We start from the raw sequence: 27,401 nt of genomic DNA, 5'->3' as shown, positions 1-27,401 counted from the left end.
TGTAAATAGCTGCTTGTATATTTGCTGCTGTAAAATAAATAGCTTCATTTATATTCCCAGAGGCCATTTGAGTTAGCTGGGGTACCTACAAAGTAAGAGCCCAAACCATCACAAAGTGGTAACTCGACCCTTTGTCTAGGAAGAGTATAAATACTGGGGGACTTCCCACCTTGGGGTGCCTGCCTTAGAGTTCTCCCCCGCCTGGGTAGTTCCTGCAGCAGTCCCCTGGTGCTGCAAAGGACAAGCTCCTGAGGAACAGGTAGGAGCGTCCCTGCTTTGGGCGGCTCCCACCATAAGCACCCTCTTTATGCAGGCTTGATAGGCCTTAATGAGCCTCGGAGGTCTTTTGAAAGAGAGCGAGAGGACAAGCACCCTTCCAGCCAGCCTGGCTCACCTGTGAGTAAACTTTTGGCTCAGCCTGATTAATAGTGGGGAATGCTATATTTAGTAGCTTAGCCTTTTCCAACTCCTGACTTCTGAAATAGTCAAATTTACCTATGGTATCCTTGTAAGATCTTCTCAAACTGATCTGCTAATTAGAACTAAATTAATCTCTGTGTGTAGTTTTAGAGCAGGTGTTCGGGAAAATAAAATAACTGTTTTTCTATATACTCCTCACTTGGCCACATTAATTCCGGGCCTCCACAACACCTGGAGCTGCTGGAGAGGGTTCAGAGGAGGTCGCAAAGATGATCAGAAGCTGGAGAAGCTCCCCTGTGGAGACATACTGGGAGAGTTGGAGCTGTTCAGCCTGGAGAAGAGAAGGCTGCAGGGAGACCTTAGAGCCTTCCAATACCTCAATGGGCTCCAGGAGGGCTGGAGAGAGACTTTTGACAAGGGCTGGGAGTGCCAGGAACTATGGCTTTGAGATTGGAGAGGGAAGATTGAGAGTAGAGAGGAGGACAAAACTCTTGGCAGTGAGGGTGGGGAGAGACTGGCATAGGTTGCCCAGAGAGGCTGTCGCTGCCTCCTCCCTGGAGGTGTTCAAGGCCAGGCTGGACGAGGCCTTGAGCACTCTGGGGTGGGCAGAATTGTCTCTGCCCACATCCCTTCCAACCCAAGCCCTTCTATGAATTACAGCCCAGGAGCGCTGTTGACCCTCAAGCTGGGACTGATCCTGGGATTTTCACATTTGCACATTAACCACTTCTGTAGAGATTAATTTCCTTGGCTACTGTTTGCCCAATGCCATCCCCTTGATTCTCAATTTGACCTGACAGTAATTGGCATGCAAACAATAATCAGTAAAGTATTTAAACCCATTAATGACCACGTGTCACCACTCACTTTTTCATTAGACCTTATCTTTCAGCTTTTAATTCAACAAGAATTTCAAGAAGCCAGATGGAAAACACCAACCTTTTGACTAAAAACCCCAAAGGATGTATAAAGAACTACCATTGCTCCTCCTGATTCAAGAACTTGTTGTTGCTTTGTACATGGAAAAAAAAAGTTTAAAACTACCCTTAAATTGTAAACAAATCCAAAATTAAACAAGAAGCTTAAGTCAGCTGCTAAAGAACAGCTTTATTAAAAGGAGGAGCTGAGTGACATTTCAATTAGACAGGAATTATTACCCTGCAGCTATCAGTACTGCTCTTTACCCTGGCAGACAGAACAGTGCACACAGGCCAGGAGAGAAGGAGAAACCTCCTTCATGAGCCTGGCAGACAGCTTGCCCAAGAGAGGCCAGAGGTATGGTGTTGAATGCACACAGCTGCGCAAACACATTCCAAGTGACCTGTCACGGGAAGCTCACCCATGTTGGCCAAGCTCACTAGAAATGCCTGGATTACATCCCCCCTGCCCTGAACCCCAACACCTAGCAATCCTGTGGTTTGCTTTGCAGCCCTAGTACTGCCCCACTGCTGTCCCCATGGCAGCAGACCATGGTTCTCCTTAACCTTCCCCTTGGCTGAAGTCCAGCCAGATTCCAGCCCAACGAGGTGCTTTCCATCACTCAACCAACTCATTTTCTACAAGGTCCCTCAGCTTTTTCAGTGCCTCCCCTTACCAGAGACCAGCAGGAGCAGCCACTTACCTTCCAGGGAAGGGACCTTTTTAACTCCTCCTTTCACGGACTCACACAATGTTTTGGATGGGATGATACCTTCAAAGATCATCTAACTCCAGCCTCTACGGCTAAGGGCAGGAACATCTTTCACTGATCACTTTGCTCAACTTGACCTTTAACACTTCCAGTTGTGTTGCATTCACAACTCCACTGTAAAACCTGTTCCAGGGTCTCACCACTCTCATCGTAAAGATAAAATTATTCTCCTAATGCAAACCTTCCTCTTTCAGTTTCCAGCCATCACCCCCTCTCCTGTCACAAGCCCTGCTAAGAAGCCTGTCCCAAATCTTTCTAAGAAGATTCTAATCAGCATCCTGTAAGTACTGACAGGCTGCAAGCCCTAGAGCCTTCTCTTCCCCATGCTAAATAATTCTGGTTCATCTCTTCACAGCAGAGGTGTTCCAGCTTTCAGGTCTTTTGTGGCCCTTCCCTGCACCTGCTTTAACAGCTCCATGCTTTTCCTGTGCTGAAGGCTCCAGGGCTGGACAGAGGACTCTGGTGATTTCATAAGAGCAGAGTGGCAGAATCCCCTCCCCTGACCTGCTGGCCACATTTTTTTCAATGCAGGCCAAGGTACAGCTGGCATCCTGTGCCAATGAGGCACAGCCAGCTCATGTCTAGTGCTTCAGCCTCCAGTATCTCCAAGGTGCTCTCAAGTCATTTCTCCTCCAGCTTGCATGGGCAGTAGGGATTGCCCTGACTCAGGTGCAGCTCCTTGCACTTGGCCTTGCTGAACTCCATGAGGTTCACCTGGGTCTATCTGGGACTACTAATTTGTTCTGGCAGCCTCCACTCTCCCTTTTGATTCTCACCTCCATCTCAGTGCTGCTCCAGAACAGGAGTTTCCACATTCTGCAAGCATGGTCCTCATCCTTCTTCCTTAGAAGCAGGATAATCATTTTGCTGTACTCAAGAGGCATGAATTGGGAAAAGAGCATAAATCTCTGACTCATGTGAAAATGGAGACAACAGGCGACAGCAGTCTCACCACTCCCTTGTCCAGGGCTTCTCAGAATTACCTACAGTACCCCTTTGCCCTGTTTGTCCTCTGCGCTGGCACTGTGACTGGCATTGTGCATGGAGCTCATCTGCTTCTGCAGCGGAAAGCTCTCCTTGCTGCACCTCGGCAGCACTCTGCAGAGGGGAAACAGAACCACTTCCTTCTGGTCTTGGGAGGCCAAACTGCCACTTCTGAGCCCATTGCCAGGAAAAATGAAACAATAAAACCTCAACTCCCTGCTTTCACACACAAGGTATTATTTCCCCTCGTTCATGTTTCATTTGCTTAAGGAATCAGAACACTCAGTTGTTCCCAGATCCAGACTAGTCCTTAGTGACATGGATGGGATGTCCTTGGCATGCAAGGAGACCCACACAGTGCTTGTCATTCCTTGTTGCTTTTCATTCAGACTCATCCTCTGCTGATTTTTGCTCTCCCACTTACAACTGTTGACAGGGCCTTAAACACAGCTCCCAAACACAGCTCTGAAAGAGATGTCAGAGCCAAACTTTCCCTGACAGAAATGGGAATGGTTACCAAAATACAGCTGAATGGTGAAGCCTTCAGACATCTAAGGACATGCTTAAGATGAGACTTTTATGTTCATTTTTTAAAAGGCTTTCCATATTAGGCAAGGAGACTTCCCTCTAATTTAGCACTTTCAAGCTTCCATTACTCCCTCCCATGCAGGCAACACAATTCAAGCATGACTCAGGCAGCTGAACACAGCTGACAACTTTGCTAAGTTCACCACTGCACAGTATGGAAAATAAATCAAGACTAGATGAGAAGGGTGTGAACAGCAGAGGGAAGAGCTGCTAGAGCAGCAACCAGAGTGATGAGAGTCTAAGAGAACAAACAGAATATCTGGAATAAGAAAGAAAGAAAGAAAGAAAGAAAGAACAGAACATAGCTTTGCCATGTTCCATGCAAGGAAATGCTGGTAAGCTGCAGCAGGTACAGCACAACACCACACCAGACTGCAGGTCTTGGCAGCAGGCTCAGGAAACTCTTCTGTCGGGGTGAGGAGGCCTTAGCCATGCTGTACTCTCAGCCAAGCCTGTACCTTGTTTTCAAGAGCACAGAGCATGCATTTGAAGTTCTGCTCAGGCTACAACACTGCTGTTTAGCAGCAATTCTTCCTGTTCCCGATGAGCAAGCAGAGCTTTCAGCAATACTCCTTTGAGCCAGAAGGTGTTCAAGAAAGCTGTGGCCATGGCGCTTTGGAACATGGTTTAATGGCCATGGTGGTGCTGGGTTTGATGGTTGGACTAGATAAGCCTGGAGGGCTTTTCCAACTGAGACAGTTGGAACAGACTGACTCCAAGAGGAGCCCAGAAGGAAGGACAATTTCCAGGTCCATTGTTAAAGGCAGAAACATTGAAGGGTGGGCAGAAGGCAGGTTCAGCAGAAGTGTGCTCAGCAAACTTCTGCAGTGACTCCCAGGAGTTACTACAGCTGAGAAGGATTTAAGTTATGAACAATAACAGAGGAAACAAAAAAATAAGACTCAAACAGAATCCCTGCTGCCTGATAAAAACACTGCAAGGACGGAACTTCTGATCCCCAGAAAGGAGCAGCAAGCACACTTGCAAGAGCTGCAGCATGCACCTTGCTGAAGGTCTGACAAGATGCAGCCATTCCCCCATCACCCCTGCAATAGGGAAGCCAGGTGGAACTTCCTCTATCACAATTTATGTCCAGTTCCCTGGTCCTGTCACTGCACACTATCAAAAGGAGCCTGGATCTGTCCTCTTTATTCCACCCTTTCAGGTACACTTAACATCCCCCTGACTGTTCCTTCTCTTCTCCTGGCCGAGCAGCTTCCACTCTCACAGGATAGATGCTCCAGGCCCTTAGTCATCTTAGCAGACCTTCGCTGGACCCATGTACTAGCTGTACCAGCGAATCCAGAAGCAGACACAATCACTCCTCTACCTCCTGCTCACCTTTATTAATGTGGCCTTCTCTGCTGCAAGGGCACAAGGCACACAGAATGGTGGGAGTCAGAAAGGCCCTCTCAAGATTGAGGCCAACTCCCCTGCTAAAGGAGGCTCACCCAGAGCAGGCTTGCCCAGGAACGTGTCCAGTAAGTTTGGAGTCCCTCCAGAGAAAGAGACTTCACAATGGCTCAGGGCAGCCTCATCCACTGTTGCAGCACTCTCACAGCAAAGAAATTTTCCTTACGTTCAGAACTTCCTGGGTTTCAGTCTATGCCTGCTGACCCTTGTCCTGCTGCTGGGTACCACTGAAAAGAACCTGGCCCCACCCTCCTGACACTCAGATACTGATGCATATTGATAAAAGCCCCTCTCAGTTTTGTCTTCTCCAGCCTAGAGAGCTCTTTCAGCCTCTCCTCACCAGTGATGTTCCTGTCCTCTCATCTTCCTTGAAGGCCTCTGTTGGACTCTCTCCTGTAGCTCCCTGTCTCTTTAACCGGGGGAGCCAGAACTGGACATAATGCCCCAGATGTATCCCCACTAGAGCAGAGGGGGAGGAAAACCTGTCCTATCCTTGCACATCTCTCTCATACTCTCAGCACTTTTCTACCAAGATGCTTTCCAGCCAGGTAGTCCCCAGCACACATCAGTGCGTGATGCTGCTTCTCCCTAGGGGCACACTTGGCATCTCTCCTTACTGAGAGCTTTTCTGTCTGTTGAGGTACCTCTGGATGGCAAACTTTCTTTGGTCTAGTTTTGCATCCTCTACAGACTTGCTCAGAGTGCAGCTTTGTGTGACCACCTAAATCAATTACAAAGTGTTAAATGGGATTGGCCCCATCACTGAAAGAATCCCAGGGCAGGCTGGACAGGCTCTGAGCAACCTGACTAGCTGCAGATGTCCTTGCTCACTGTGCTGGGGGTGGAACTGGAGCACTGCCTTATGCAGAGAGTCTGAGGGGCCTGGGGCTTTTTAGTCTGGATAAGAGAAAACCGAGAGGAGATTTAATAAATGTTTATAAATATCCTAAGGCTGGGAGTCAGAGGGAGAGGGACAGGCTCTGCTCACTTGCTCCCTGTGACAGGACAAGGAGCAATAGATGGAAGCTGCAGCAAAGGAGGTTCCACCTCAACACAAGGGGAAACTTTTTTACTGTAAGGGTCACAGAGCACTGGAACAGGGTCACCAGAGAGGCTGTGGAGTCTCCTTCTCTGGAGACTTCCAAGGCCTGTCTGGATGTGTTCCTGTGTGCCCTGAGCTAGATTGTATGGTCCTGCTCTGGCAGGAAGGTTGGACTCAATGAGCTCTTTGGGTCCCTTCCAACCCCTGACATCCTGTGACACTTAGGGGTCACTTCCAACCCAAAACACTCTATGCTTCTACATTTGAGTCCTGGGGTCATCATTATTGATTGAAAACTAGCCTTTTGTGCCACTGGTAACAACCTAACAACCCCTCAAGGCCAGCTCAGCCACTTTCCTACTGTTCTCATTATTCACTCCATGGTGCACTTCATCAGCCTGTGCACGAAGATGATAGGGGAGCCTGTGCTGCAAGCCCCACTGAAGTCACAGAATCACAGAACACGTCTGGGTGGAAGAGACCTCCGAGCTCCTCCAGTCCAAGCCTCCAGCCAGCACTGCAGGGTCAACACCAAACCATGTCCCTAAGCACAGCTCCACAGGCTGCTGGAGCACCCCCAGGGATGTGGACTGCAGCACTGCCCTGGGCAGCCTGTGCCAATGATTGAGTGCCCTTCAGCGCAGAAATATCTCCTGAGCTCCAGCCTAAGCCTCCCCTGGGGCAGCTTGGACCCATTTCCTCTGCTCCTCTCCCTTGCCCCCAAGCAGCAGAGGCTGCCCCCTCCTCACTGCAACCTCCCTGCAGGGAGCTGCAGAGAGCAACGAGCTCTGCCCTCAGCCTCCTTTTCTCCACCTGCACACCCCCAGTTCCCTCAGACCCTCCTCACCCCCAGGTGCTCCAGGCCCTTCTCCAGCCTCACTGCCCTGCTCTGGACAGGCTGCAGCCCCTCAATGTCCATCTTGGAGTGAGTGGCCCAGAGCTGAGCACAGCACTAGAGCTGTGGCCTCAGCGGTGCTGAGCACAGGGGATGATCCCTCCTGTCCCTGCTGCCCACCCTGCTTCTAATGCAAGCCAGGATGCCCTTGGCCTGCTTGGCCACCTGGGCACTGCTGACTGCCAACCAACACCCCAGCATCCACTGCTCTGCTCTCACCCAGGCAATCATCTCAGGATGATTTCCCCTTCATAAATCCACACTGTGATGAGAGCTCCCAATTCACCTCTAGTCTTTCAGATTTAAGTCATTCTAGCTTCTGTTCTTAATCTTTCCCAGTCTGAATGTTTTACTCCTGCTGTGCACAATGCACTCCCTCATTAACAGCTGCCCATGTGCTAATTGGGTTGGCCTCCAAACAACCGATCTCACATGACTGCTTAAACGACCTCCGGACAGCCAGACACTGCAGGCACAACGTTTCCCTTTTCTCCACCACGGATCTAAACTGCAGCTGGAATGGCCTCATGATTTCAGAGAAGCAAGCGAACAGCCCCCAAACACACCCAGATCTACTCATTACTTACTGTTGGGAAAATAAGTTTCCTAGGCACACCAACTGCTGGCATTCCTGTAAGAATTCCTCTCCCTCCAAGTGCACTCTGTTGCTGGCAGGCCTTCTCCACAGTCCCTGTGATTCCCCTGCTATCAGAGAATCACAGAATCACCCAGTTTGAGACTCTTAAAGGTCATCTAGCCCAACCACCCTGCAACGATCAGGGGCATCCTCAATTAGATCAGGAGGCACAGAATCCGGACAGAAGTTCTTCAACTCAAATTTCCTGGCCTCTCTGAAAGCAAGGCATCAGAAATTCCAAGGAGAATCTTTGTCCTGGCGTCCTGTATATCCCTGAATTCCTCTCCCTCTGTGGTTTGAATGCGAGAGGAAAAGGCACGAAAAGACCTGTTTCCCCCCCCGCTGCCCTGCAGGAGTGAAGGGGGGAGAGCAAGGGGCTCTTCCGACCCGAGGAGTGCTCCGTGCAGTGCCTGCACTGGGGTCGGGCTGGGATTAGCTGCGGTCTTCGAGCCTAGGAAGTGGTAACTCTGCTCTTTGTCTAGGGAGAGTATAAATATTGGGGGACTTCCAGCCTTGGGGTTCCCGGCTTAGAGATCCTGCCTGCCTGAGCGTTCCTGCCTGCCTGAGACTTCTCCCCCCCCCGCCTGGATAGATTCTACAGAAGGAGCCCGGTGCTCTGCTCCAAAGGGCTGCTTCCACCCCTTCGTGCCTATTAACGCCTTATCGACTCTCCTAAGGCTTCTGAAAGAGAACCTGAGCGAACAAGCAGCTGGACCACCCTTTTCAGCCAGCCTGACTATGAGTTATCACAGTATCACCAAGGTTGGAAGAGACCTCATAGATCATCAAGTCCAACCCTTTACCACAGAGCTCAAGGCCAGACCATGGCACCAAGTGCCACGTCCAATCTTGCCTTGAACAGCCCCAGGGACGGCGACTCCACCACCTCCCCGGGCAGCCCATTCCAGTGTCCAATGACTCTCTCAGGGAAGAACTTTCTCCTCACCTCCAGCCTAAATTTCCCCTGGGGCAGCCTGAGGCTGTGTCCTCTTGTTCTGGTGCTGGCCACCTGAGAGAAGAGAGCAATCTCCTCCTGGCCACAACCTCCCCTCAGGTAGTTGTAGACAGCAATAAGGTCTCCCCTGAGCCTCCTCTTCTCCAGGCTAACCAATCCCAGCTCCCTCAGCCTCTCCTCGTAGGGCTGTGCTCAAGGCCTCTCCCCAGCCTCGTCGCCCTTCTCTGGACACGCTCAAGCATCTCAATGTCCCTCCTAAACTGGGGGGCCCAGAACTGAACACAGCACTCAAGGTGTGGTCTAACCAGCGCAAAGTACAGGAGCAGAATGACCTCCCTGCTCCTGCTGACCACACCATTCCTGATGCAGGCCAGGATGCCACTGGTTCTCTTGGCCACCTGGGCACACTGCTGGCTCATGTTCAGGTGGGTATCAATCAGCACCCCCAGATCCCTCTCTGTCTGGCTGCTCTCAGCCACTCCGACCCCAGCCTGTATCTCTGCATGGGGTTGTTGTGGCCAAAGTGCAGCACCCTGCACTTGGAGCTATTGAAGCCATCCCCTTGGACTCTGCCCATCTGTCCAGGCTGTCAAGGTCCTGCTGCAGAGCCCTTCTGCCCTCCAACCCAGCCACATCTGCCCCCAGCTTGGTGTCATCTGCACACTTGCTGATGACTGACTCCATGCCCTCATCTAGATCATCTATGAAGATGTTAAAGAGGATGGGGCCCAGCACTGATCCCTGAGGGACACCACTAGTGACAGCTGCCAGTTGATGTGGCACCATTCACCACCACTCTCTGGGTCCGGCCCTCCAGCCAGTTCCTAACCCAGCACAGAGTGTTGCCACCCAAGCCATGGGCTGACAGCTTAGCCAGCAGTTTGCTGTGGGGGACAGTGTCAGAGGCCTTGCTGAAGTCCAGATAGACCACATCCACAGGCCTCCCCACATGCACCAAGCAGTCACCTGACCATAGAAGGAGATCAGGTTGGAGAGGCAGGATCTGCCCTTCCTAAACCCATGCTGGCTGGACCTGAGCCCTTTGCCATCCCTCAGGTGCACTCTTATCACCCCCAAGCTAACCTGCTCCATCAGTTTCCCTGGCACTGAGGTCAGGCTGACAGGTCTGCAGTTCCCAGGTGCCTCCATCTGACCCTTCTTGTGGACGGGGACCACGTTGGCAGTTTCCAGTCTCCTGGGACCTCTCTGGTGAGCCAGGACTGCTGGAAAATGATGGAGAGCAGCTTGGCCAGCTCAGCTGCCAGCTCTCTCAGCACCCTGGGGTGGATCCCATCTGGTCCCATGGACTTGTGGGTGTCCAGGTGGCTCAGCAGGTCCTGAACTAATTCCTCATGGATTTCCAGGGCAACACACTGCTCCCTGACCCCATCCCCCAGTTCAAGAGGCCACTTGCCCTGAACTCCTCCCTCCTTACTGAAAACTGAGGTGAAGAAGGCATTCAGGACCTCAGCCTTTTCCTCATCATCAGTTATAGTGTTCCCCTCCTGGTCCAGTAAGCAGTGGAGGCTCTTCTTGCCCTTCTTATTAGCACTGATAACTTTACAAAAGTGCTTTTTATTATCCTTCACAGAGGTGGCAGCCTAAGTTCTAGCTGGGCCTTAGCCTCTCTAATTTTTCTCCTGCATAATCTGGCTACCTCCTTAAACATGTCAGGAGAAGCCTTCCCCTCCTTCCAGAGGCGATACGCCCTCTTTTTCTCCCCCAATTCCTTCAGGAGCTGTTTGCTCATCCAGGCTGGTCGCCTTCCCTGCCGGCTCATCTTTGGGCACATGGGAACTGCCAGTTCCTGTGCCTGCAAGAGCTCCTGTTTAAAGTAGGTCCAACTATCCTGCACCCCTTAGTTCCCAAGGACTGCTGCCCAGGGGACTTTGGAAATAAGTTTCTTAAGCAGTCTGAAGTTTGCCCTCTGAAAGTCCAAGGTGTGGGTTTTGTTGTAGTGCCTCCCTACCTCCCTGCATATTGAAAACTCCACTAACTCGTGATCACTACACCCCAGGCAGCCTCCCACTGACACATCTCCTTACCAGCCCTTCTCTGTTGGAGAGCAGCAGGTCAAGCTGAGCTTGACCCCTAGTAGGCTCACTTAACAGCTGGGTCATGAAGTTGTCCTCCATGCACTCTAGAAACCTCCTGGACTGCCTCCTCTCTGCTGAATTAAGTTCCCAGCAGATATCTGGCAGGTTAAAGTCACCCACAAGGACAAGATCTGATGATCTTGAGACAGCCTCCAACTGTTTGTAAAATATCTCATCTGTTTCCTCATCCTGGTTGGGTGGTCTGTAACAGACTCCAACCAGGATGTCAGATTTGTTAGTCCTCCCTCTGATTTTAACCCACAAGCTCTCAATCCCTTCATCCCTCACCTCAAGCTCAGTGGCAAGGAGTGATTCCCTAATGTACAGAGCCACCCCTCCTCCTCTTCTCCCTGGCTCAGCTTTATTATTGAGTGGGAAATGCTATTCATTTAATAGCTCAAGCCTTTTCCAACTTCTGACTTCCAAAATAGTCAAATTATCTACAGCACCTTGTAGATTTTCTCAAATGAGCTTAATCTGATAATCAAAACTAAATTAATTTCTGGATATAGTTTTGGGGGTGGGTTTTCAGAAAAATAAAACAACTCTATTTTTATAAAGAATTCCTGACTTGGCCACATTAATTCCCTGCCCCCACAACAATCTTCTCCACACGTTTTCTCCTTATCTTTTTTCACCTCCTGTCTTCCCTTCAGAAGTGCAGCAAAGACACACATGAGCCCAAACGGTGCTAAGAGAAGGCCTCTGCTGAGAGGGGAAGAATGCACAGCATCTTCTGTAGCTGCAAGCTCAGCATCCTTCGAGTCCTCACTGAAACTTCATTGATCCCCTCTGGGAAGCAAAGCAGCAATGCAGCTTTCCTCAGCTCTGTCCAGACAACTCCCTGCAGATGTGGCTGAGTGGCAGCTTAGCCCTACAGCAGTGGCAGGCTACAGCTATGGTCTGGCAGTGGAACCTACATCTGACCAAGTGTTCCAAACACAGGCTGTGGCTTTCAGCTGAACTGGAAGGGCAGACTACAACAGGAGTCCTGCATCCTTTAATCAGATTAGGAATGTACTGCCAAGAAAGAGTCCATTGGGTGTCCCTCAGGGGAGGTGCTGGCACCTGTACTGTTTGATATTTGTATCACTGCCATAGGCAGTGGAACCAAAACAGCATCAGCAGTGTGCAATGACACCAAGCTGAGCACCAGAGGGACAGGATGGCATCCAGAGACACCTGCACAAGCTGCAGAGGTGGGCACAGGTGAATCTCATGAGGTTCAGCAACAACAAGTGCAGGGTTCTGTACCTGGAGCAGAACAATCCTCACTGTCAGGACAGACTGGGGGAAGAGGTGACAGAAAGCAGCCCTGAGGAAAAGGACTTGGGAGAGCTAGAGATGAGCAGGCAGTGAGAGACTGTAGAACAGAAGGCCAAGGGCAGCCTGGGCCGCATCCAGAGCAGGGCCGCCAGTAAATCCAGAGAGGTGATTCTGCCACTTTGATCTGCTCCAGTGAGACCTCACCTGGAGGACTGCATCCAGCTTTGGAGTCTTCAATATAGGAAGGACATGGACCTCATGGAGAGGGTCCAGAGGAGGGCCACAAAATGATCACAGCTTGGAGCAGCTCTGCTATGGGGACAGGCTGAGGGAGCTGGGGGTGTTTAGCCTGGAGAGGAGAAGGCTCCAGGGGGACCTGAGAGCAGTCTGCCAGTACCTGAAGGGGGCTGCAAAAAGGATGGAGAAAGACTGTTTGCAAAGGCCTGCAGGGACAGGACAAGGGCAATGGCTTCAAACTAGAGCAGAGCAGATTTAGATTGGATGTGAGGAACAAGTTCTGCATCATGAGGGTGCCAGAACACTGCAACAGGTTGCCCAAGGAGGTGGTTGGGGCCTGTCCCTAGAAATACTCAAGGTGAGGCTGGACAGGGCTCTGGGCAACATGCTCTAGTGGAGGATGTCCCTGCTAAGTGCAGGGGGTTGGACTGGATGAGCTTTTGAGCTCACTTCCAACCAAGACCATTCTATGATTCCATGATTCAAAAGCTGTGCTGTAGTTCTGACAGACCAAGGACCTGCCTTTAAGAGTTTCTGGGGTGCTGATGCTGTTTGCAGCCAAGCAGCTGAGTAACTTTTCAAACAAATGTGCATATATTCCCTATCAGACCACAACAAATTACAGGCAGCTGAAGCCCTAGGCCAATTTTAGCTGGCAGCAACCATTCAAAAACTCTTTCCCATTTGTGCAAAGCTAAAGCAGCTTGGCACTCTCTCTGGCAGGCAACTGTCCCCTCAGAGCATGAGCACTACTCACCCATGTGAATGGCTGCACACAAGGGACAGTTGGTTGGAAGGGGAGACAGGACCGACTGAAAATGTGCCTTAGTCACAAAGAAGTTGCAGCGAGGGTGTCTAAAACACAATGAGCAGTTAAGAGCATGAACAGCTGAAGCTAGCTGAAGACAACAAAAGCATAGGATGTTCCTGGGAAGATGCTGGCAGTTCAATGAGCTTCCTAACTGACTCATCTTAAAACAGTTCTTGTGTTGTGTTCTGCAAATGTGGCACCACAACTGCCTCAGAGAATTTCAGTTCACTGCTTAACCCCTAACACCAGCTAAATGCTGCAGCAGCAGTTATTTGTGGGGTGGGTGGATTTTCAGAGCTATGGATGCTAAACAGCTCAGAACTCTGTGAATCTGCATTCCTCCCAGTGAAGAAATTTTATTTCCCAAGCAAAATGTTAATTAATAAATGGTGGAGCAGCATTCGAGAACTTGTTCTCAAACTGTTCTAAGGAGATTACAATGTTCTGGCCTCTATGCTCTTTGCTAAACTTATAAAACAAAGAACAAGAAGCTAAAGGTTGCTTAGGTGAAAATAATCACAGTCTGTTAAGCTAATTCACGATCCCAACAGGTACCAGAACCACTGGAAGAAAGGGGCGATGTGAGTGGCAGGTGGCTTCACTTCACCAGAAGCAGAGCAGAGTGAACCCTGCAGCTGAGTTCATTTCTCAAATACAATTTCTTCACCAGTTGTGCACACAGCACAGCACAGCTTTAGAAAGCACACAAAAATGCCAAAGACACCACTGCCTGCTGTGGAAGCCTGCGGTCACCAGAGATCAATCTAGCAAAGACAAAGGATAACCTCCAACCCCTTGTCCCATCTCAGCTAGGCAGCCGCTCCGGACAGCAGCCTGATGCTGAGGAGATGAAGCCACCTCAAAGCCCACAGCACTGTCACCACAAGCAGCAGATGGATCACTTCCAGCCATTGCAGGAGAAATTGCTTACAAAGTGATTGTTTGCAAGGGTTTAAGATTTCTCATGACAATTCTTACCTCATGCACACCAAAGAGCTTCTCCTGTAAAACGTCTGTGTTGAATGCAGCTCACCAGGCTGAGCTGCAGCAACTGCTAAGTGGAAAAAGAGAAAAAGACTGCTTCTGCTGCTAAATTAACTTACTTGTATAAGCTAAGAGATTCAGTTCCACTGCCTGTAAACAAAGGCAGCACTTCTTCCTCTTCACTTTGCACTCTAATGAAGTCTAATTCAATAGAGTTGTCTCCACTTATCCCAGAGGACAATTTCATCCTTTTGTGTAAAGCTAATCCAGCTCCCTCTGAAGTAAAAGGGAAATCTGCACTTGATTTCAGTGTGAAAAAGGATCAGGTCCTAGAACAACAACGTTAAAATATCTGTGAATAAAAATAGGTTTGGATTTTCTGCTTCCTAACTGGTTAAAAAGGAGAATATATATATATATATACACACACATATACATACACAGTTGATTTGATAAAGGCAACAAGGAACAACAGAAGTCTGATTTCCAATCCAGTTCCAAGCCTGAGGAAAGTTGTTTTACATGGCACTGATTTGAAAAGGTAAGATAATCCCATTCAAACATTTTGACTGACAGTGTGCTAACGTGGCCTCCTCACCTCTGCAGCTCCAGAGCAACTGAAATGGGCTATGAAAAAGACAGGAAGGGATTTCTGACAAGGGCTGGGAGTGACAGGACAAAAGGCAACAGTTGTGAGATGGAAAAGGGGAGATTAAGAAGAAATTTTTGACAGTGAGGGTGGGAAGACTCCAGAACAAGTTGCCCAGGGAGGCTGTGGATGTCCCCTCCTTGGAGGCCTTCAAGGCCAGGCTAGATGAGGCCTTGAGCAACTTGGGCTGTTGGGAGGTGTCCCTGCCCATGGCAGGGGGTTGGAACTGGATGAGCTTTAAGGTCCCCTTCAACCCAACCCATTCTGTGAATCAATGCAAAGGTACCAACCCTGTAGCCTATCAAATACTTTAACAGAAGTGACCGTTCCCAAGCAATCCCAAGCACAAATCCAGGCTGGGCAGTGAGTGGCTGGAGAGCAGCCCTGAGAAGAGGGACTTGGGGGTGCTGCTGGATGAGAAGCTCAGCATGAGCCAGCAGTGTGCACTTGCAGCCTGGAGGGCCAACCAGATCCTGGGCTGCATCAGAAGCGTGGCCAGCAGGGCAAGGGAGGTGATTCTCTCCCTCTACTCTGCTCTGGTGAGACTCCACCTGGAGTACTGCATCCATTTCTGGAGCCCCTATTACAAGAGGGATGTGGAGATGCTGGAGTGTGTCCAGAGAAGGGCCACGAGTATGATCAGAGAGCTGCAGCAGCTCTGCTGTGAGGACAGACTGAAAGAGTTGGGGCTGTTCAACCTGGAGGAGAAAGGTCCGAGGTGACCTTCTTGTGGCCTTCCAGGATCTGAAGGGGGCCTACAAAAGAGCTGGGGAGGGACTTTTTAGGCTATCAGATAGTGACAGCACTGGGGGGAATAGAGCAAAGATGGAGGTGGGGAGATTCAGCCTGGAGGTGAGGAGGAAGTTGTTCAATGTGAGTGGTGAGAGCCTGGAATGGGTTGCGCAGGGAGGTGGTTGAGGTCCCATCCCTGGATGAGGCTGTGGCCAGCCTGATCTTGGGTAGGGTGTCCCTGCCCATGGCAGAGGGGTTGGAACTAGATGATCCTTGTGGTCCCTTCCAACCCTGACTGATTCTATGATTCCAGGGCATGCTTTCCAAGCTGTACAACCCAGAAGCTCTGCCCAGGGATCTTCAAGGGCAGCACAAGAGGCACTGGAGGCAAGCTGGAGCAGAGGAGATGCCATGGGAACAGGAGGGGAAGCTTTGTCACTGTGAGGGTGCTGGAGGCCTGGAGCAGGCTGCCCAGAGAGGCTGTGGAATCTCCTTCTCTAGAGACTTTCCAACCCCACTTGGAATTGTTCTGTGTGGCCTGCCCTGGGTGCCCCTGTTCTGGCAGGGAGGTTAGACTGGGGGATCTCCGGAGGTCCCTTCCAACCCCTGCCATTCTGTGATTCTGTGACCTGCGCAGCAATCATGCTCCAAGCTTTTCAGTTCTCAGTTAGTGCTGTTAAGGTTAGGGTTTCCTCCAGAATACCTCACACTGTGGTCAGAGCCCTGGTTCAGCAGCTTTGGCAGGTTACTCTGCCAGCCTGACCATGATTTGATTCTCTTACTTACATTTGCTTCTTCCCTGGCTCTCCATACCACAGACAGTAAAGTAATCAATGTTTACTTTGAATCCATATCACAGCAAAAGGAAAGTCCAACAGCCACAGTACCTTCCATGCTGACTGACCACAGACCATGGGAGGGAAGTTTCCCTCCTGGTGGCTTTTTTTTCCCCCACACTGGAGAATTTTTTTAAAATTGTAGCACACTTTTATATCAAGATCCAAATTTACTGTCAAGATAACCTACTGCTGCTATCCACATCATGCTGCAGTCATGCCAGCTTCCAAAATGAAAGTGCTGGCTGGAGTAGAGTATGATCACAGAATCACAGAATGTTAGGTGCCAGAGGAGCCCTAAAAAGCTCACCCAGTCCTACCCCCCTGCTAGGGCAGGACCACCCAGAGTAGATCATAAAGGAACACATCCAGGCAGGTTTTGAGTATCTACAGAGAAAGACTCCACAGCCTCCCTGGGCAGCCTGCTCCAGTGTTGTCATGCTCACAAGCAAAAAAAAACCCTTCTCATGTTTCCATGGAACTTCCAATGCCCTTGCCATGTCACTGGGCATCACCCATCAGAGCCTGGCTCTATCCTCTGGGCACTGACCCTTACATCTTTATAAACATGAATGAGGGCAACCCTCAGGGTCCTCCTCATAGAGCTGCAGTTCACTCAGGTCCTCCTCATAAGAGATATTCTACTGCCTTAACCATTTTTGTGGCTATGTGCTGGACTCACTCAAGCAGTTCCCTGAGGTCCTTCTCGAACTGAGGGGCCCAGAATTAGACACAATATTCCAAATGTGGTCTCATCAGGGCAGAGCAGAGGGAGAGGAGACCTATTAACCTCATCCCTTCTAATCCACCCCAGGATGGCACTGGCTTTCTTGGCCACAAGAGCCAGGTCAACCTTCCATCCACTAGGACCTCCAGGTCCTTTTCCCTTTCACTGCTCTCCAGCAGGTCAGTCTCCAACCTGTTCTGGTCCATGGGGTTGTTCTTTCCCAGGTGCAAGACTCTCTCCTTGCCCTTGTGAATTTCATTCAATTTCTCCCTGACCAGCTCTCCAGTCTGAGTCTCGCTGAACCAAAGCACAGCCCTCAGGTGGGCTGTCACCACTACTCCCCAACTTGCTGACAGTGCCCTCTGTGCCCTTATCCAGGTCGTTGAACAGAACTGGTCAGAGTACTGACCCCTGAAAGACTCCAGTGGCTACAGGCCTCTACCCTTACTCCATCCCAGTGAACACAACTCTCTGACTTCCTCCCTTTAACCCGTTTCCACCCACCTCAGTCCCTGACCATCCAGACCACACTGCCTCAGTTCAGCCGTGGGAATGCTGTGGGAGATGCTGTCAAATGCTTTACTGGAATCAAGATAAAACACATCCACTGCTCTGCCATCATTTGTCCACCTGATGCTGGCCTCATCAAAGGCTGTAAGACTGCTCCTTGGTAAAAAAAAAACATGATGGGGCTTGCAGTTCAGATTGTACCATGGGAGGCTTCCTGTTCTGGCTGCTGCTTCTGGGTTCCAGGGTTTTGGGTGTTGGTGTTTCCACTGGGATGGCAGCTGGACAAGGAGGGATGGATAGGGGAGTAGCTCCTGGCTTGGGCTTTTGGTTCACTTGCTGCTGCTTTGCATCCTGCTTCCTTTGCAGAAGGTCAGGGCATGGTGCTTCTGTACCATGATTAGCTGTTGTGCTCAGGAATTGTTCTTAGCTCATTTTTGGTGGTCTCAATGCCAACTTTTTTGTGTGCTACTTTTCCCTTGCTTCTGTGGTGGGAAAACAGAGAAGGTAACCTGCTGGTTCAGTCTGGTGCTTTCTGTTCTGATTTAAACTACTGCAATCACTTTCTTTGGGAAAAAAAAAGGACAAGGGTAGAACTAAGTTCAAAGCACCATCTAAAGCCAGGATGACAAGTTCACTCATACCAGTCACTCTGTGCTAACATGGCCATGGGTTTCACCCTGTATACACCAAATCCATCACCTAAAGATGCCAGACCTAAGCTAAGGGGCTGTGTGGAATCAGTCCTAGGTTTGTAACTATACAAACCAATTCCAGAATATTTAAATAAGCCTCATTTTTCATCTATAAACTTTTACACACATCATGGTAGCCTAAGCCAGTCAATTCTACTGTAAGAAGTATTTCCTGCTCAGCAAATATATATATTTAACCAATATACGTACTATAAACATGCCTCTATGTACTAAAAACATGTCACTCCTCAGTAAAATAATTTGGAAGTTTATCACTTTAGATAATCTCATCCACTATGATTGATGAATTAAGAGTGTAACTATATACAAGTTGACTGGACAGCAAAAAGAGGAATCCCTATTATAATTGCACCTTATTCCCCAAAGCCATACACAGCTCTGCATTTCATTGTTGTGTCTTCTGAAGTTGAGACTTTTGTGCTTGCTTTTTGCTCACTCATTTGAAAAACAGAACGTAAACCAACACCCCCAAAATCAGAACACTTCCCCCACCCCTAGAGTATCAATTCAATGCTTTTTTTATCACACCTAGAAATCTGTGGCTGCTGACAAAATGAATTTTACTCAGGAAAATTTCCTCAACAGATTTGCAGTACCAGGTCAGGAATCATCCCAGATTTCCATCCCTAGGTGATGGATTTCCAAAGGAACAGTGTTCTGCTCCATGCTGTTGCTGTTATTCACCTTCACTGCGACAACAGAATCAGCCCTGGCTCTCCACTGCAGGACCCCTCCACTCTGCCTCTCTCCAATTCATCGTTTGCAGCTCAATATAAATGAGCTGATTCAGCCAACGCTGTTAATAGTCCTTTAAACAAATATTTAGCATCATTGGTAGTTAAACAAACCCCTCCCACTCCTTGCTTTCAGAACTTTGTCAGCCTATTGACACTTCTTCTGCTGGCAGTGCATGGTGAGGGGAACCAAACGAACCCAAAGAGCATACTTGGACAAAACTCTCAAACAACACATGCCCTGGAAACCAGAAAGCATCCTGAGATTTTAAGATATTGCTGCTGGAAGAAAACCTGTGTAGTTTTATTTAGAACGGGCAGAATCAGAACTCCATTCTGAATTTTTCCCTTAACTAAACTTTCATAAATTATGTTTGAGACACAATTGGGTTGGAATAACAAATTAAAAAAAAAAAAAAAAAAGTATTTGCCTAGCTGGACTTCCACTGAACAAGCACGTGCAAGCACAAAGAGGAGAAGCATGGACAAGATTTATGATAAAAGCCAAGCAAGAGAAAACAGAAGCTTTCAATCTCCATTCAGTCCTGGACAGTCTCCTACGCAGAGCTCACCTCAGCCAGTCAGCAAGCAAAGAATGGGCTTTGCCCTATGTATCTTCCCTAAGTCTCACAAAAATCTGCATTAGGAAAATCAATTCCTGTTTTCAAGTTTCTGGAAGTATTGAGAGATTTTCTACCAAGAGAAACTCTACAAGTGAAGGAGGCACTATCAGACATTTGCAGCTTCATTCTCGCACAGATGTAGGGTCACCCCTTTAAGGAAACGTGGAGTGCTTCAGCCAAGCTCTGGGCACTGGAGCCAGTCACAAATCATAAACACTGTGTCAACACCACCAGAAGCAGTGACAGCTTCAGCTGCACTGTTTGCAGCTCAAGAGGCTATGGGAAAGGGGACAGAACAAACTCACTTCTATCACCATAAGCTCTCCTCTCTTGAAAAATCACAGAATGGTAGGGGCTGGAAGGGACCTCCGGAGATCACCCAGTCCAACCCCCCTGACAGAGCAGGGTCACACAGGGCAGGACACACAGGAACACATCCAGGTGGGTTCTGAATCTCTCCAGAGAAGGAGACTCCGTAGCCTCTCTGGCAGCCTGCTCCAGGCCTCCAGCATACTCACACTGACAAAGTTTTCCCTCCTGTTCCCGTGGCACTTCCTCTGCTCCAGCTTGCCCCCAGTGCCCCTTCTGCTGCCCTTCGCCATCCCTGGGCAGATCCTGGCTTCATCCTCCCAACACTGCCCTGCACATCTTTAGCACAGTACTGAGGGCAATCTCAGGCTCCTCTGCTCCCAACTCCAGCTCCCTTATCTTCGCCTAAGAAGAGACACTCGCTGCCTACAGCAGGTTGGTGGCTCTGTGCTGTGACATCCTTGCCTGGCACTCCTTGGAATATCAATGCCACAGCGAACAAGTTTTTCCCATATTAAATTTGCTGTTAGGTTTTGTGTAGATATTCAACTGTCACCACGTTCAGAGGTCACTGTTTTACACACATTTCAGATCTATGTGGCGTACTTAACTCTCTGCTCCTCACAGACCAATTTTCTTAAACCTTTAACACTACAAATGTTGTTCACTATCATGCTTTGGAAGAGGTTGGTTTGGGAAGCAGGAAAGTAAAGTTTTCATCTCAAACTGCAGACATTCGGAAAACCAGCATTAGAACTAAGCACAGAAAAGGAGGTACAAGAGAACTAAAAGACTGAGCTGGAAGATGTAAAAGTTCAATTTGAGATTCGTTCTAAACACTTTACACCAAACCCCAGAATTTTGGTATTTCCATTCAAATTTCCTCCCTCAACCATAGCTTTTTTCATTTTCTCTTTCCCAGTTTTTCAAGTGAATCCTAAGTTTCAGATACATTGAAAATGAGAATGTTTTCCAGACACTGATTAGCTTTCCAGGGGATCATGCCTGGACCACAGCCTCAGCAGTCCTGTGATGCAGGCTCATCAAATGAAGCCTATTCAAAAGCCAGTTGTTGTTACCAAACAGACCAGAAGTCCAGGTAATCCAAAACACTCCTGAGTCAGAGCAGAGGTTCACTACTGGTCCCCACTGTCTGAGGAGATGGCAATATTGAGTGGTCTACAAGGGACCTTAAGCTCCAGACAAACTGTGGTCATGCTATTCTTCAAGAGATCTGACGGATTCTGACCTCCAGGGCATTTCTGCTGCCAAGACAGAGGATTGACGTTGGACAAGCTCTGCTGGCAAAAAAAATCCCAGAAACAGGAAAAGTGTGGGAAGGAAGAGCAAGGTGTACAGAAGGAAATTCAAGAGGGTTTGTTAACTCTTCTGTGATTACGAGTGCCAGGCAGGGTTTCAGGTTCCAATACAACGTTCCTGAAAAGCAATTACTTGTAGCTACTTAATCTCTAGCATTAAGGTCACCATCATCTTCACCTCTGAGCCTGCCCTCAGCCATGCATCTTCACCTATGGATGCAGTCTCCCCCATTTCAGTAGCTTACTCTGGTGCCAGTATCCATGCTGAAGCACTGCTATTGTCAAGGATAAACCCTTTGCAGCGGAACTGGCAATAAGAGTGACCTCTTCAAAACTAAAATTAAACTTCTCCAGTGAGCTGACAGCACCTTTTGATAGGGACATTTTTCTCTACTAAATCCAGCACACATGAGAATTTAGCCAGGTTTGCTTCAAAACCTGGCACTTGATAACATGGTCTGGAACCCTACAGCTCTAAAGCTTTGGCTTGAACGTGGCTGGAAACTGCATTGGTTGAAGAATGTTACCATATGGCAACCACAATGCAGGTTGTATTAAAACAAAGAAGTGGCTGCCACATCACAAACCCATCCCTATAGACCACCATGGCACTGGCATTCTCAAGGAGAACAAAGAAATTAACATCAAGAAGGAGCTATCTACTTTTATTTGGAGGTGGTTCCTCCAGGACAAAAAATACACCATTCCATTAAGTAGTTTGAAAACCTCCACTTCTCCCTCCCTAACCCATCTGTGCCATCAGCTGCCAGATAACTTTCAGTACCAGAAGCCCAAAAGCTTTCATGAGGGCTTCACAGCACCCAGACCCTGCATCCACATACAAGTGTCCTGTCTGAAAACGGCTGCCTAATGTGATGCAACAGAATGAGGCTGTGCCCAGAAAGCAGTTTTTTGTAATAATGCTGCCACCATTTTTTTAAATTAACATCAAGGGAGCTTAGTCAAACTGTGATCAAAGCATGAGCCAAAACAGCTGGGGCCAAGGAGGGAACACAGATCAAAGTGTGGATTTCTTCTAACAGTTTGAACACAGAAAACAGAATCATAGAATGGTTAGAAAGGACCTTGAAGATCATCCAGTTCCAACCCCCTGCCATAGGCAGGGACACCTCCCAACAGCCCAGCTTGCTCAAGGCCTCATCCAGCCTGGCCTTGGAACACATCCAGGGAGGGGGCATCCACAATCTCCCTGGGCAACCTGTGCCAGTGTCTCTCCACCCTCACTGTCAAGAATTTCCTCCTCATGTCCAGTCTCAATCTCCCCTCTTCCAGCTTAAAGCCATCGCCCTTTGTCCTTGTCACTCCAAGCCCTCCCCAGCTCTCCTGAACATACAGAGCTTTTTTTGTCTACAGACAGTGCACAGAGAAAAGGAAATCCATGCAGCTACTTTGTTCATCAAGTAAAATTTGTCCTCATAACCTGCCACATGCCACAGCACCTTCTAGAGTGAACAGTGTCTGTTTCACTCTTTGGGAACCCCAGCAACGTATGAAGTTCAAAACAGAGACTGCTTCTCCAGTGAAGAAATGGAATTTTCTGCTCTGTTCTACAAATACTGGCAAGAACCCAGACTGTTAACTGCAGGTCCTCACAACTCTGTCACACAGCACAACAAAGATGTATTATTTTTCTAGCCCTTTCAAATAACACATCAAATATACTTTCAGCTTCGTACATTTATCTCATAGCCAAAGAACTGTTGTTGTTAGGCAACAAATACTTCTCTGGGAATCTCTCTTTGTAGTATGAAACAGAGATTAAGCTACCTTGGGCTCACTGTGCTCATTCCAAAGGCAGCTCTTCAGATTTCCAAGAGTAGCACTGAACTCCAGATTCTAAAAACTTACTGCAAACTGGCCGCAGGAGCTCTGTGAGCAGCAGAACAGCGAGGCCCCTCTTTCTCCATCGATTATCCTGCGTGTATAACTCTAGAGAACTGTGCCTTGGCAGGGGGGTGGACTCGATCTCTGGAGGTCCCTTCCAATCTGTAAGGTTCTGTGATTCTACAGCAATGATGTGAACACTTCAGTGAGCACATCAGGAGCTCTCTTCTTCCTTGCTTGCTCACTTTCACAAAGTTCGTAGGAACTTCTCACCTGGAAGAACTCAGCTACCAAATTTGTTTTAAATCAGTTAACAGCGAGAAGAGTTCTTACAGGGGCTGACAACACAGGCACTGCAGCTGCATTTGAGCTGCGCTTCCTGAGGAAACAGAGCTAAGGAAACCCATGGAAGCATCAATAACAATCACTGCTACAAACTCTTCTCACCCTTTCCCACATCTGGGAGCTTTTGCTCAGACTTTCAGCACAGTGCTAAAGTTGCTTTTTTTCTGTTCCTGTCACAGATACTCTCCGGTCCCAAACTCGGACATCCTGGCTATGCAAAACACACTCTGAGTCTCTACTCAATGCTCACGTTCAGCAGTAACTTCCTACAGCTAAACTCACGGACACACACCAGAAACAGGAGTGGAAGTGCAAGGTTTTGTTGTGTGGATAAGAAGAATTCTTACATCTATGAAGCCTGCAGAAGCACAGAGTTATGGTAAATCTGTAACCCGCTGACAGGTCAGCTTTATTAGAAATCCCTCTTCCAGGGCTTACTTTCCAAAAACAAAAGAAAAAAGCCTCCAAGATAAACATTCAGATATTACTTGCAAAATTTGCCAGCAATTTCATTCTCCTGCCTATGGATTATTAAGTGACACGCTACAAGTTTTAAACTAATTTTGGACTATCCGGACTGGTCAAGCAAATCCAAATATTTATTTCATCATTTCTGCTCATGGTTAAATGCAGCAGGTATGCCTGAATACCTTCTTAGCAGTCATGAGCTTCAGAACTATCGATAACCTAGTTTTCTCACTCCCAGTGGCCTGCACCCGCATGCACACCAGACATGTGGCATGGTCCATTCCGAAACGGCCGCAATGAACGCGTTCAGGTGGAATATGTGACCGGCTGAAGCCAGACTCGTCCCGCAGCTGTGCGCACAACTTTGTGTACAGCAAACCCGCAACCTCACACAGCACCGCAAGCTACCCGCAGCCTCTTCACGAACAGGGGCCTGTGGCTCTCCAACATTTTATTTCTCTTTAACCGTAAGAAAGATGAAGAGGCTTGATGAAGTATGACTGAACACTAACGACTCGGAAATTTAAAGCAGTCACGCTCCTCCTGCTCAGAGCGGGGATACAAACCAGAACAGAGCGGGGGAAAAATTACAACACTAAATTCTATACAGGCCAAGGCACAAACGATTCAAAGCAGTTCGCTGGATTTCAGTCTTTCCCATCCGTCTGCCGAGAGGTGCCGGCACCCCAGCGCCGGGGCCCGGGAACTGAACCGGGCGAGGAACGAGCATCCGCCCGCAAGAGTCCCGCGATGGCGGCAGCCAGACGGGAAAGGGCCGCGGAAGGAGTCCGGCGGCGGGGTGCGGGCACACATCTCCCCGTCACAAACTTACCCCCTGCCCAGCCCTCGCAGTCGGCCCAGCCCAGCGCAGCCTCGGGCGGCTCGAAATGCGGCGGCTTCCGCCCATCCGCTCCCTCCTTTGGGCCCGCAGGCGCGGGCCAGGAACAAAGTTGCCGAGAAACTTTCTGTAGCGGAAAGGGAGGCGGATGAGGGACGCGGCACCCCTGCCCGGGGCGCGCCGCTGGGGCTGCTCGGCGGGCACAGGCCGGGGACGGGCGGTCGGGGCCTAGCGCTTCGGCAGGCACCGCCGCCATCGCGGCCGCCTCTCCAGCAAGACAAGGATCGGGACCGCGGCCGAGTCCTCACCTGCCTATCCTTGGCGCGGCGGATGGGAGACGGTGGGGGAAGGGATGGAAACAAGACCCCCCCTGCTCCTCCCGGAGCCGCGGCGACCCGGGGAGGGAAGGGGGGGAGGAGCGGCAGGAAGCAGCCGGGCGCTCCGGTGCGTACGGGGAGCCAGAGCCGTGCTGCGCGGCAGGCGGAGCCTCCCCGCCCCTCCGTCCGGGCTCTGGCGGGCGCCGCGGCCCCTCCTCTGCTGCGCTTGTCTCCGGCTCTGCGCCCGTCCCGTGTGCTCTGGGAAACACTGGCTGCCCCTGTGGTCGGAGGCGGAATCCTGCCGCCGAGGCGGAGGCTGGCGGCTGGCTAGCTGCGGCAGACTCGGAAGCGGTAATCAGGGAGCCAACATGGTGGAGTGAGGCTTTACCCTGCACTGCCCCGCGGCTTCGGAGGCGAGGTGAGGGCCGCAGTTCGGCCGAGGGCAGCCGCCTGTCAGCATATTTGCGTGTCCGGGCTGGACTTGTGTTGGGTCTTGGAGACCTGTCTCGGGATAAATGCGAAGTGCCGAGCCGCTGAGCCGGCCGGCCGGGCGAGTGGCTTGTACAAGCCTCTCTCGGCAACAAAGCTGAACCCGAAGGATTTCGGCAGCAGAGCGGTGCGGGAAAGTGGAACAAAAATAACTAAACATCCTTAACCAGGCATCTCCAGGTGGGCTACGTTTGGACTTGGTAAATTCGGTTTCTTTGGATCAGATGCAAAGCGATGCTTGTGGCTTGCGGGCTCTGCGGAGACTTGGGGCTGCAGCAGGCACTGAGCCGCCTTCGCGGCCCGGAGAAGCCCGAGGCTACTCTGCAGGGCAGACCTGGCGCCTCCATGCTGAACAAGAGAACCTGGGGTTTTGCGTTGCGGGTTCTCACTCATTTCTCATTTTCAAAAATAAAAATTGGATTTGTGTGAAGGTGGCTTTGACGGACAAAGGTCAGTTAAGTGCAGCAAGCGTTCAGAACTGCAGATTTCAGGAAGAAGCAAAAAAATCCAATACCCTAAACCCCAGTTATTGTCATTTACGCGGACAAATTGGCAGCTCTCAGTCACCATTAACTTTGTTTTCAGCTCTCTATTAGTGAAATCTGGCATAGGAATTGAGTTTATGTGGCTTATCTCTTTATTTGGTCCAAAGGCTGAAAATAAAACACGAAGGACGTTGATCACTAGTGACAATCTAAGGTACTCTTAACCTTTAAAAAGTTGAAGCAGGATGTCCAATTTCTCTTCCAGGCAAAGCCATTTGTATGTTTCAATGTAATAGGAACAAATGAAAGTATCTGCTTGGAGGTATTTCAACAGGAAGAGGGGAGATTTAGAGTGGAGATTAGGAAGAAATTCTTGACCGTGAGGTTGGGAAGACAGGCTGCCCAGGGAGGCTGTGGCTGTCCCCTCCCTGGAGGTGTTCCAGGCCAGGTTGGATGAGGCCTTGAGCAACCTGGGCTGGTGGCAGGTGTCCCCGCCCATGTCAGGGAGTTGGAACTGGATGATCTTCAAGGTCCTTCCAACCCAAACCATTCTATGAATGTATAATACACTAGGCAGTTAACAAAATACAAATCAAAAGTGGTATAGGTTTGGGAAATTGTGCTCCTAATGCAGCTAGGAGTGATGAAGTTTATCATCTTGCTAAATCACATCATACAGAATTGAAATCAACAGAGAATTTTAGCGGTTGACCTGGGCAAACAACAAATGGCTGGGCTGAGGAAAGGTGTTTGCAGGCTGTTCAGAGCTGTGGATCTGCCACAGTTTCCTGGCACCAGGTGGGCTTACAGCAGTGTTGAGTGAGGACAAGGTTTGGCCTCCAGTGTCATCTCTGATTTAGTTATTTTAATACACAGGCAAGCATTGGTGTGTGGTTAATCTTGCTGCACTGTTAAAACATGGCATGTCTGCAAAACAAAGACCCCCAAGTATATGATCATCTTTGTTATGTCTCAAAGGTACTGGTTCTTCTTGGAGCTTTTTTATCACTGGGCTAAGGTTTTGTAGTTTGAGGCAGGCTGGCTTGTGCCAGCTCTTACTGGAATCTGACTGCTAAGTCTCAGGCCCCAGGGGGTGATGCATGGAACGACAAAGCTGCCCTTTCTGCCAGCACTTGGCTCTGTCCAGGTGACACTCAAGGGTTCTTTGGGATTCTCAGTCCCATCATACCTCTCCCACTGCTTTCTCTCCTTGCACCCAACTTAGGAATTATTTGTTAGCTTTCTGAAAGCCGTGAGCTGTGGCCTCCCCTTGCTGTGCTTATGTGTGTATGTTTGCTCCTAGATGCTAGGGCACTACTGGGACTGTGGTTGCGTGTCAGAGAATCACAAAGTATTTTGGATTGTAAGGCACCTTTAAAGGTCATCAAATCCAACACCTCTGCAGTGAGGGAAGGACATCTTTAACTAAATCAAGTTGCTCAAA

The 27,401-nt window shown here is 49.5% G+C and overlaps 1 protein-coding gene across 3 annotated transcripts in view; it reads right to left on the bottom strand.

Annotated features, from left to right (window-relative positions):
• The window catches only part of YES1 (YES proto-oncogene 1, Src family tyrosine kinase), a 96,721-nt gene extending 71,659 nt beyond the window's left edge, over positions 1-25,062 (bottom strand). For 2 of the 3 annotated variants that reach the window (XM_064170662.1, XM_064170660.1), the window contains exon 1: positions 24,975-25,058. The gene's annotated coding sequence lies outside the window, so the exon portion shown is untranslated. Of the gene's footprint in view, positions 1-24,660; positions 24,794-24,974 lie in introns of all 3 variants that reach the window. The other variant, XM_064170661.1, reaches the window with a different exon arrangement.
• Positions 25,063-27,401: the final 2,339 nt, after the last annotated feature.

The sequence above is a fragment of the Pogoniulus pusillus genome, chromosome 34, assembly GCF_015220805.1.
Source record: "Pogoniulus pusillus isolate bPogPus1 chromosome 34, bPogPus1.pri, whole genome shotgun sequence".
Lineage (NCBI taxonomy): Eukaryota > Metazoa > Chordata > Aves > Piciformes > Lybiidae > Pogoniulus > Pogoniulus pusillus.
The sequence above is the reverse complement of the archived record's forward strand: the minus strand, read 5'-3'. Positions and strand labels throughout refer to the sequence as shown.